Source organism: Gossypium raimondii, chromosome 8 (assembly GCF_025698545.1).
Source record: "Gossypium raimondii isolate GPD5lz chromosome 8, ASM2569854v1, whole genome shotgun sequence".
NCBI lineage: Eukaryota > Viridiplantae > Streptophyta > Magnoliopsida > Malvales > Malvaceae > Gossypium > Gossypium raimondii.
The window spans coordinates 21,206,417-21,219,537 of record NC_068572.1 but is presented as its reverse complement, the minus strand read 5'-3'; the positions used below and the strand labels follow the sequence as shown (position 1 = coordinate 21,219,537).

The 13,121-nt window shown below is 32.8% G+C and overlaps 1 non-coding gene across 1 annotated transcript; it reads left to right on the top strand.

The window, feature by feature from the left end:
• The first annotated feature begins 1,893 nt into the window (after positions 1-1,893).
• Positions 1,894-2,000, top strand: LOC128032297 (small nucleolar RNA R71). Its single transcript, XR_008188424.1, has one exon. It is a non-coding gene; the product is annotated as a small nucleolar RNA R71 (small nucleolar RNA).
• Positions 2,001-13,121: the final 11,121 nt, after the last annotated feature.

Below are 13,121 nucleotides of genomic sequence, written 5' to 3'. Positions count from 1 at the left end.
ATTCTTTCATTTATTAATATGTTTAGCTAATGTTTTCATACGATAAGAATTCTTTTTGAAACTAAACATTCACATATATCTCTGAGGATAATTGTACACACAGAATGTCTAAAAGGAATCATAGTAATTACCCCTTTATAGCTACTGTACTCAGCTATTAATACAATACAAACATTACTCAATTGCCTAATTCTATCATCATAATTTTCACATTATCTCTTTACTAACAGAAATCGATCCAGAAAAACTTTTGGTTAATTCTTTCTTTAAATAACATACCTGAATAAATCATTAAATCGAATTTAACTTCTTTTGTGACAGTAACTTTGCATAATCTGAGTAGTTTTCAGAACTATCCAATATCTCTCTTTTTATATTGTCTTCATTTGCTAATTCATTCACTTTTCCGACCACATTATTAATCTTCCATACACAAACTTCTGTAACACTACACTCGTAAGCTTATTCAACCAAAATCTTACAAATTTTATTGTAACATTTTACTGATATGGGGGGTGGGTGTAGTAAAGCCTCAAATTTATCTTACACATAAATGCGCATAACACATACTATCACAAATAGCCAATTCATTACTAATTTCACATTCTCAAAGCATTTAATAAAAATTTGCTTTTAATCACTTTTGTTCTCAACACATAATTCATATGCCAACTCAAATCACTAATTCACAATCGAAATTTGTATATAGCATCATAATCCAAATATCATAACTCATGTGCTCATATAATTATAACATTTATCAATAACAAAATGTTATACTCTTTGATCCATACTTTTATGAGTTTCAACTCATAATCAATACATTTTCACTCAAACATTTAAGTGTTTACTTCTATACTATCGAATTAACTCGGTTGAAAAACATATCTGTCTCATCAAGATAATTTTCGTCATAAAACAATACTTGATAAGGGGTGATGGTGAGATCATAAAGCTTCTAACTTGCTCTCATATATATATATATATATATATATATATATATATATATATATATATATATATATATATATATATATATATATGACTTTGCATTCATCATCAATGTAATACCACCATAACCACGTAGTTCATTCCAAGCAAATTAACACATCTATTTATTATGAATATTTTCTGTCACCTACAATTTCACACAATGAATTTACTTACTTGAGCTCAATATTAATATCTAATTAAATTCCAATACTTAGCTTCGATTTTACTTACCGAAATTTATTCAATTAGAGAACGTCTTACAGAATTGAGTACTTCGTTTTCTCTATGCCATAGTCCAACTATGGTCTTACACATATTTACATATTGATGCCATAGACCAGCTATGGTCTTACACAGTATCACATATCACACTGATGCCATATCCCGGATATGGTCTTATACGGAAACCGATTTTGGTATGGCTGGTTATTTCTTGGATTGGCCCCATAACTTAAGTTAGGATGGTTCCTCCACCCTGGGTTGTAGGTATTAGCGTAGAGGTCGTCTCGCCTTTGTGGTGGCCCAGAGAAATTTCCCACAGCATCCAAATGGGCCATGGTATCATCATACAAACTGGGACATGCATCAGTTGCATGATCAGGTGTAGCACATATTCTGAATAACCAGACTGTCTTCACTTTTTCTGCAATAAGAGAGTTCATCATATTAGTAAGTCTATCAACTTTATCCTCTAAGGTTGAATTACTTAGCTGGTGAACCCTTCTAGGGGGTTCAGTATTGGCTCGGAATTGCTAAGAATTTGTAGCCATCGTGGAGATCAAGTCTCTCGCTTGTTGGGGAGTCATATTGACCAATGCTCCTCCACTAGCGGCGTCTACCATATTCATCTCCATGGGCTTCAAACCTTCATAAAAGTATTGGAGGAGAGATTGCTCCGTTATACCATGTTGTGGGTAGCTTGCACACAACTTCTTAAACCGCTCCCAATAATCATAAAGGGACTCAGCTTCTTTTTGCCTTATTCCAACGATCTCTCTTCTTAGCTCAGCTACTCGAGACGCTGGCAAAAACCTGTTTAGAAACAAACGAGATAGATCAACCAAAGTTGTAATAGATTCAGGAGGTAAATAAAATAACCATTCTTTGGCGGAATCTGCTACTGAGAAAGGGAAAGCACGCAATTTAATTTGATCCTCAATTACCCCCTGAGGTTTCATGCTAAGCCAAACCATATGAAACTCTTTCAGATGCTTGTGGGGATTTTCATTTTGCAACCCACGAAAAGTTGGCAGTAATTGTATGAGACCTGACTTCAACTCAAAATCGGTATCCACAATAGGATATGCGATGCACAATGGCGGTTGTTCTGTCGGAGCTTCGGCCAATTGCTGAATCGTTTAAGTCATTGGTTAGTATGCTAGATTCGGGTTTTTGTTAACCCTAGTGTTAAGCACTTCTTCTAGTGAGCCAACTTCTACTTTTTCGCTTTCAAGTGTCCGAGTAGGGTTTTCATTAACCCTGGACTCAGCTTCGTCATCGACTTCGATTTCTGGCGGTGGGTTACTTTGAGTTTCAACCATCGCTAACTATTTTTTTTTTGTAACTTTTTCTCCCTGCGATATGCTCTAGCAGTCTTCTCAATTTCTGAATTGAACGCAAGAGTACCTGGAGTAGATCTGGTCATAAGAAACAAAAAACAAGATTAGTACGTTGCCAGTCCCCGACAACGGCGTCACAATTTGATGCGGTCGTTGAAAGCACCAAAAATATCCTATCCTTAATAAATAATAAAAAAGAATAGTAAAAGGGAAGTAAGGTCAAATCCTCAGGGACAGAATTTGCACAATATCTTGTTCTGTGAAATCTCAAGCAGAATCTTGCCCAAGAAAACCTGCGTTCCTGGAAAAAATAAGAAAATAACAGAATTAAAGGTTTGGATCTTGAAACAAAAAATAAAATAAAAACAGAATTAAGAATATTGAATCAAAAATTCGAGAAATTAAAAATAGAGTTGAGAGAAAGGAAATTCTTATGGGAGGTTCCAGCCTCCAGTTGTCTCGTTCTGCCCTGGGTTCAATCCTCAACTTTAGATGATCCTTCCCAAACCAAATAAGCCAGTTATAGTGGAAGAGGACACCTACGACCACCAACTCCAAGGAATTAGACTTACGATTTAGTGGAACCTGACTCTAGCCAACAATCTCTTCTGTGGGATCGTCTTATGCTAGATCAACACTTCTCAATGGCTGATCCCGCACCATTTTGTCTCTTCGGCACGCCAACCTCTGACGCAGTAAGCTAACGAACCGACTGTGCAACCTTCCCAAAACATACAAAGCGGCCGCCTTCGTATACGTTGAAAAGCTTACTTCTTAAGGGACATAGACGAAAGTGTCAGCCCCGTAGTGCAGAGAAATGATGAATACTCGACGAGGAGGCTAAGTACAGACTCTAAGCCTCAAGAACCCTTTTTGGGGAATATCGACAACCTTCGCAAAAGATAACATTTAATTGAAGATAAATAAAGATAAATAAAATTAAATCCTAAAATTAAATAATCCTTAATAATTATCTTAATATTAATTATCCTAATATAATTAAAATAGAGTCTGATAGAATAAAATCTCTTCTTTTTGCATTTCAACCCTTGTTTCCTCCATGCTTGCACTTTTGGCACCAACTTTTCCTTGTGTCGCACATTGGCCCATTTTATCTCTAAATTCACGCTTTTGGCCCTTAATTTTGCTTTTGCCTTAAATTTAGTCCCTATGAGATAAAAGATCATAAATAGCTCAAATTAGCAGGATCATACTCAGAATAAATACATAATTAATACATAAAAATACATTATTCTAGAGTGTTATCAAGAACATAAAAAAATTTAAAACACATAAAACTATGTGCATTTCCCCCCACGTTTAGACTACACATTGTCTTCAACGTGTTCCAAAAAATTAAGAGGTTACCAGACTTCCCTAGAATGGAGCGTTAGACTAGCTCGGGGTCCACCTCGTTGAAGCTCGAGATTGTTGTGTAGCCTTTTAGATAACTCATTGCACATAAAAAAATAAAAATAAAACATATGCAAATAATAATAAAATAAAAATAAAACATCTAAAACAAATCCAAAAGTAGTTTATAGTTTACTTTCTACATAAATAAATAAAATGTAAATTGCGAAAACATGTAACTAAGCGTTGGACGTGTCGTCCTCTGAGTTAGTTTCCTCAATTATCTACCTATTTCTTCTCTTGGTGCTTATTCAAGTGATGGGTGTGCTCTGCTCTCGAATGACAACACCCTTGAGTTGCTTCACCTTTGTCACTCCCCTCCTCATCGACTTCATTGTCCTAGTCTTCCTCTTCCACGGATGAATCACTTAACCGACTGGGCCATTGTGCCCTCTGATTCCTAACTCGCCACAAACATATTCATAAATGGTTTCATTACCTTCAACATTTGAGTGTTGTAGCGCATGTCTTGGCCTAACCTATGTTACCAATGTGTAGGCTCATCCTTATTCTTCTTCTTGGCACTTGTCTTCTTTGCTACTTGAGGCACGTCCATCTTGATTTTGCGTCGTTGATTCCGCTCCTGAATCTGCTTCTTATGAAGCTCTTGGAATTGGTGGAGCAAGGAATCACTAATGATGTTGTGAATGGGGTAGTGAGTCTGCTTGGTGGACAAGATGTCTACGCAAGCTCTATGGTAGAGATCCATAACCAAATGCGGGAAATAAATATCCACCTTGTCCCCTGTAATGTAATGCTTTAATTTTTTATTTATCCATGTGCTTACACAAATTCTTTTGAGCTGTAAAATAGAATATAATAGGATTGTTCTAAAAACATTAACGTTATTAGTGTTGAATGTTGCGAAAAGACAAGTACATATAAATTGCATCCAATTTTTTGCAATGGGGAACATTACTGATTGTTTAAATGAGAAAGGTTGCCCTAATGAAGCTTCTCACTTCCACTCACATCTACCTTTTGTAAGGTAGCTTAAAATCGCGTTTGTGTCTATGTTAGTAAAGCGAGTTAAATCAAGTGATGATAGATTGTCTTCCTCGTAACACGGGACGGCATAATATTCACAAATGGCCCCGGGAGAAATATCCACGCTAGCATTCGTAACGTACCCGATCTCGTTTAGAAATTTTCAAATTGGAGTAAAACTCCAATACTATTTGAGTAAAACTCCAATACTATTGGAGTAAAACTCAAATTTCATCGTTAAATGAAGATCCCGAATCAAGACCACGTTCAAGGATGAACGTCCATCCCTGACTCGTCTAATAGAATTTTGTGACCTCTTTTTGGGCAAATTTAACACCATCGAAGTCTGACGACAGACCCGATGTGGTTTAGGATCTAGACCATTTTTGTTGTAGATGTGGTGAAAGTAACTTCTAAATATAACCTTGAAGATTCATTTTCTAAGACTCTTGTAACTATGAGTTTTAACAAACACGTCGAAGATTTGGGAATGCGAAACATGACACATTTACTTCACTAGGGCAAGTGAGAGTGTGTTGGGAAATGTGCCCATATTGTAGTAAACATGTAATTATTTTCTATGTATTTGAACAATGAATGAATAAATAAATTTAATTTTACATTTTAATATTATGTCTTTTTGTGTTTCTGTCTTTCATGTTTTGCATACATATAAAAATTGTGACAAGCAAATATTAGCTCATTGATTGTCTAAGTTCAAACTGATGATAAGTGACACTGTGAGAACATTTACATTGCGAGAAAGACAACTTACTTCAATAGATAAGCTAAACAAGTTCGTAATTCCGTAAAAGAATTAAAATGAACATTTGATTCAAATATTAAGAAGGATTATTATGTCGTCTACAATTCCAATTAGAGAGATGACTAATCTTGACTATCGAAGCAGCTGACTTCACGGGTAGAGACATAGATGTACTCATTGGAAGAATGATACATTGGACTGGACCCAAGATGAATTAATTCTAAATCTGTTTTTGAATTAATTCACTTCTGACATTCATGGTGTGATTTACCTAAATAATGTGTTAGTCATTGACCATACGTATGTAACTCATGTGCTTTGATATAAGTGGAGGCTATGCTCTAAAAATGATTGAGCCTATAGTCGGTATGTTGGGTACATGACTTGTGTATGTCATAACTTTACTAGCAATAATGGAATTCATAGCTCGATTAAAGAGTGAACGATATCCTCTAATTGGCATTGTGTGGATTGATAAATATAGAACATGGTCATGGGTTGATTGTTCTTGAACGAGCAATTTCTCACAGTCATTTGTTGAAAGTGATCATATTAATCATTAAGAAGACACAATGGTGATAATGAGATAAAATACGGTCGTATTGAGTGAACGGATTTAACTCAAAAGAATCAATATATCATATGAGGGTAACACACACATGACGAGGTCATTGGACAAAGCAATTGGTTGAATTGCTTTCGTAAAGAGTATACAACAAAGAGTTTTCAATCATAATACTTCTTCTGGACTAACTCCATGATTAAGTAAATTGCGAATTATCAGATTGATGCTTCTAGACATAATTGCAATTACTTGAGCCTAATTGTATATGTCCAATTGGTCCCCCTGCTAGCTCAACAAAAGCTCGATTAGATTGCATTTGAATCAGAAAGAAATTCTACGAATTTAGAAATAATTTAATTGAGTCAATTTGTTCGATGTGGAATTAACTTGGGTGGTCGTGAGAATTGTTTCAACTGGAGAATTTGATTAAAGAATTTTCTTGAAAAATTAATTTGAAAGATTTCAATGATTTTTGGAAAAATTAATTTTGATAAAGTAAAATTAAATTAATAAAATTAATTAATTAAAATTAATATGATATTTTTAGAAATTAACTTCCAAGTCAAACAATTGGCCAAATGGGTAATTGAACTTGAAAATTGAACTTGAGATAGAAAATTGGGCCTGTGAACCCAACTGAGACCGGGACCCAAAATTGGTCGAACCGGATCGATTGGGCCGTCACTATTTTGAACCAAATTGACAATAGTCGAACCAACTCGGGGTGTTGTGAGGGTGTTGCACTTGCGGTGGAACCACCAGACATGATGCCGATAGCGGCGGTGGCGCATTCCGGTGGTCGGCGAATGGTCCTTCGACAATTGAGTAGTAAAGGAATCATACTCCTACTAGGACTTTACCAGATAATTTGATTTCAGATTAACTATTCCACAATTTATTTTAATAATTTTAATATTAATATTAATTTAATACGTATCTTGATAGTATTTTATTAATTTAATATTTATCTTATAGATAAATATTCTATTAATTTAATAGATTTAATATTAAATTTAATATTAAAGTGATTAAATTTAATCATAGTTAAACTCTCTAAACTCTCCTTATGTAAAGAGAGCCCTAGGTCATTATTTTTCACACACTTGAATTCAAGAGAAAGTTGTAGAGAGAAAATTCTTGGAAGAAATTATTTTAGAAATTTTAGAGATATTTTTCATATTTACAACTTGACCCCAAAGTTTAGAGAAATTGTGAAATTACCTTACAGATAATTTTGTGAAAAATTTCCTGATTTGAAGCGAGCCCACACTCGACATACGTGAGCTTGAGGATAACGAAGAAGATTACTCAATTGAAGCTGTCATCCTAAACGAATGGAAAATGTACAATTATGATTAAGTGTTTATTACTTTAGATATCACAACTAAGTTTTAGTTTTAGAAAAAAAATTAAATATGTTTTTTCCTTAAACTTAATTTTCGCTGCATTTTCCAAATCCAATTTTCCAACAATAACATGATAGTATGTAAATATAATTGAAAATTGTAGATCTTGATGTATGAAAATATCATGTTTTTTGAGGATCACAAGTTCATAGATGTTGAGTCATTGAGTTGGTGATAATGTTGCAAATAGTTGGGTTGAATGTTTATAGTGTATATGTTTTGATAATTGTAATGTAAATTTGGTATGAAACTATCTAGAAATTGGTTGGATGAATGGTTTAAGTTGAAATAGGTTAATAAGATGCATATAATTTATAGTAAGTGATTTAGATATGCATTTGGCATGTTTTGTAACACACCCTAACCCCAAACTGTTGCTGGAACAGGGTTACAGGCATTACCAGACCTATCAGACAACTTAGGAATAATTCACAATTAAACTAACATTCATAGTATAATTTAATAACAAAATCCCTATAATGGACTCTCGAAGCCCAAAACATGTATTAAAAAAAATAGAACGGAACTTGTTCGAGTATTCTGAATTTTTTTTTAATTTTTGAAAAATTTCTACAGCATTTCTGCTTATTTTTACATAAAACCCCCTGCAAACTTAAAACCCAAAACAACCAATACCAATGTTTCAATCAAAGATTTTATTCCTTAGAACACTACTAAATCATGCTAAATAAATTGATTTACTACTTTAATTATAAAGGTTTAAGTTAATATGTAAAAAAACTAATTCATATCTTTCATTCCATTTTAAGATTTAATACTAAGTTTACTAATTTATAACTTTAAACTATATTTATCATCAAAAAGATCGTAACCATTTACTTACAACCAAGATCATTTACCATATATATTTATATATATATACGACTCGTGTACAATCACCTAGTATATGCCACTTAAACAAAAGGAATAAATACATCACCAAAATTTTCTTGTTGAACTGGACCTTAAACTCTAATGACCTACGCACGGAAACAACCGTACGCTGAGTATTTCATATATAGTGGTATTACTATAAATTAAACTATTTAATATTAATAAATTACAAACATCAACCTAAGCTTTATAAATCATTTAAACTAATTAAACATAATTTATATATCACTTCATAAATCTTAAATTCATATTTTTTTTTCACATACTAATTCAATTCATAATTTAGCTCATACATTCTTTCTCATACCTTTCAATAGTGCCAAATCAATCAATCTCATTTTCAAATTTTCATTTCAATTATTTACCCAATTAACAAGGCTCGGACTCTGACAGATACGTGGATGCCACCCAAACACACTAGAATATCCAACCTTAACACACCCGGAATAATATAAATCCACCTTAACACACCAATAAGGCATTAGATGCCTCTTCGGATAAACTGAAGTATATAATAACAGAATCATCTTCTCGGCCGAACTACAAATCTCCTCATCACATCACAAATCCTATGGCATGCTATTTGTATCCAATCTAGTCCGATAAGTTAATAGGGTATTATTTTACTTTTCAAATTTCGAATTCATTTCCACAAAAATTTCAAATATTCAATCTATTCAAAACATCTATTATTTCAATTCACATATAATTCAATATTCGCACATATTCTTACTTAATTTGAAATGTTATTACTTACCTTACTCTAATTGTCCCATGATTACAATTTCAATATAGCATTTAGTAAATAGTTTAAGTTATAGTAATACAAACCCGGAATACGCATTTACTCCTCAACGATCTTTTCTTTTCCTTTGGATGTCGATGCCTCATTTTCCTTGTTAGCTATGAAAATAATAATTAATTTCACTATTAATTACAACATTATATTATAAAAATAATAATAATTAAATTTTATTCAATTCTTACTTATTCCCAATTTAATTCTAACTAAGCTCACTTACTTTTCTAGCTTATTTCATACTTCTTTTCTACTTAATTTCTTGCCATATTTAACTCAACTATTCAATATTCATAATTAAACCCTAATTTAAGACTTCTTATAACTTAATCCCAACTATGTAAAACTTATAACTTAGATTATAATTTAATCTTTTTTATCTATTCTAACTAGAAATTCTATCAACTAAACCCCTAATTTAACAATTTATTGAACACGAATCATGTTCAAAAACCTATGAACTTCCATAACCTCCACTTAATTTCAAAAAAAAACTTGTTTTAAAGCTTCTAAAACATCAAAATTAAGAGAAAAGGACTAAATTTAACTTACCAATTAAACTTGAAGCTTTAAAATCCCAATTTTCCCCTTTTCTTTTCTTTCTCTTTTTCTTCCCCTGTTTTTGTTTCATTCTCTGTTTCTTTTCTGTTCTTCTTTTGTTTCTTTTTCTTTTATTTTACTTACTTTACTTTATTTCTTTTATTTTAACTAATAATAATATATTATATAAAAAATCTTTACCATACATTTGTCATCTATTTAGTTTATTTAATATAATATAATATAATATAATATAATATAATATAATATAATATAATATAATATAATATAATATAATATAATACAATATAATACAATACAATATAATATTATATAATATATTATATTAAATAATAAAATAATATATTAATATATTTAAAACATAAAATCTAAGATTTTTATCACTTATGCCACTCATTTCTTGTTAATGGCTTAATTGCCATTTTAATCCTTTTATTTTCTATTAATTTATAATTCAACTTTTACCCCTAATTCAATTTAGTCTTTTCCTAATTTCTCTTAATTAAACTAAATTCACCCAATTAATACCTAATTAAGCAATTAACTAAACTCATAATTACTTCAAATAATTTTTTTATGACTCAGTTAACTAAGAAAGAGGCCCGATAATGTACTTTTCCGATGCTTGTGAATTTTGGGTCATTACATTTCTCCCCCTTAATAAATTTCGTCCGCGAAATTTACTTGAGAAAAGATGCGGATATTGTGTTATCATCGTCTCTTCCGGTTCCCAATTCGCTTTTTCCACACTATGACTTCTCCATAAAACTTTTACTAAAGAAATTCGTTTATTTCTTAATTCTTTCACTTCTCGTGCTAATATCTGAACCGACCCTTCTTCATAAGTCAAATCAGATCGAATTGCAATGTTTTCAATAGGAATAACATGAGAAGGATCTGATCTATATCTTCAAAGCATTGGAACATGAAAAACATCGTGAATCTTTTGTAATTCCGAAGGTAAAGCCAATCGATAGGCAACCGGTCCGATTCTTTCAACTATTTCATACGGCCTAATAAAACGTGGACTCAATTTACCTTTTCAGCCAAATCTCAAAATTTTCTTCCAATGCGATACTTTAAGGAATACTTTATCACCAACTGAATATTCAATGTCTCGTCGTTTCAAATCTGCATAAGATTTATGTTTGTCGAATGCGGCTTTCAGCCTATCTTTAATCTTTTTAACTGTTTCCTCTGTCTCTTGAATCAATTCCAGCCCTATTACTTTTCTTTCATTCAATTCCATCCAACATATCGGTGATCGACACCTTTGACCATATAGTGCTTCATATGGAGGCATCTAAATACTAGATTGAAAACTATTATTATAAACAAATTCTGCCAGTGGCAAATATCGTTCCCAACCTAACTCAAATTCGATGATACAAGCTCTCAACATATCTTCGAAAATCTGAATTACCCGCTCGGATTGTCAGTTAGTTTGTGGATGAAATGCAGTACTAAAATTGAGTCGAGTTCCCAACGAATCATGTAATTGCTTCCAAAATCTCGGTGTAAACCGAGGGTCCTGATCTAAAATTATCGATACTGGAATACCATGTAATCTAATAATTTCCCGTATATAAACCTCAGCAAGCTTCTGTAGTGACCAGTCGGTTCTGACTACTATAAAGTGAGCAGACTTGGTAAGCCTATCAACTATCACCCAAATAGCATTCTTTTTGCTTACTGACAACAGTAATCTCGTAACAAAATCTATGGTAATGCAATCCCATTTCCACTTGGGAATAGTAATAGGCTGTAACAAACCTGTTGGTACCTAATGTTATGTTTTTACTCACTGACAAGTCAGACATTTATCGACATATTCAACTATATTTTTCTTCATTCCTGGCCACCAATACAGTTCTCGTAGATCATGATACATCTTCGTTCCACCAGAGTGCAAAGCAAAAGTACTATCATGTGCTTCTCGGAGAATAAACTCTTTAATCTCAAAAGTAGCTAGGATACAAATCCGATTTCGAAACCTCAAACAATCATGCTCGTCAATACTAAAATTTTCCACCGTACCATACTGTATCATTTCTCTTTTCTTCATTAACTTTTCATCTTCCAACTGTGCTACTCTGATTTGATCAAACATCACTGGCTTAACTTTTAATTCAGCTAACAAACTTCCATCATCATTAATACTAAGCCGAGCAAATAGTGACCATAATTCAATCGCCGCTTTTCTACTCAGTGCATCTGCTACAACATTTGCCTTCCCTGGATGATAATCTATAATACAATCATAATCTTTCAAAAGTTCTATCCATCATTTCTGTCTCAGATTCAACTCCTTTTGTGACAGAAGATATTTAAGACTTTTATAATCAGTGTAAATATAGCATTTCTCACCATACAGGTAATGTCTCCAAATTTTCAATGCAAAGATTATAGCAGCTAACTCTAAATCGTGTGTCGGGTAGTTGTGTTCATGTGGCTACAACTGTTGAGATGCATAAGTATTACCTTTCCGTCTTGCATTAATACACAACCGAAACCATTCAAAGAAGCATCACTGTACACTATGAAATCTTTCCTCGATTCTGGTAAAGTTAGAACTGGTGTCTCTTTCAACATTTGTTTCAATGTCTCAAAACTCCTCTGGCACTGATCATTCCAAATAAAAGAAATATTCTTTTGTAGTAGCTTGGTCATCGATAAAACTATTTTTGAGAATCCGTTAACGAACCTTCGGTAGTACCAAGCTAAACCCAGAAAACTGCAGACCTCAGATACATTCTTTGGTGCCTTCTATTGAACAATTGCCTCGATCTTATTCAGATAAACTCTAATCCCATCAACAGATACAACATGTCCCAAGAATACTACCTCTGATAACCAGAATTCACATTTACTCAGTTTCCCGTACAACTGTTTTTCCCATAAAATCTGTAGCACTGTTCTGAGATGATGATCATATTCTGACTCTAATTTCGAATAAACCAGTATATCATCAATAAAAACCACCATAAACTGATCTAAATATGGCTGAAAAATACGGTTCATCAAATCCATGAAAGCAGCTGGAGCATTAATTAACCTAAATGGCATCACCAAGAATTCATAATGACCATACCTCGTACAAAAAGCTGCCTTCGGCACATCACTTTCTTTTACTTTCAACTGATAATACCCAGATCTCTAGTCAATCTTCAAAAATATC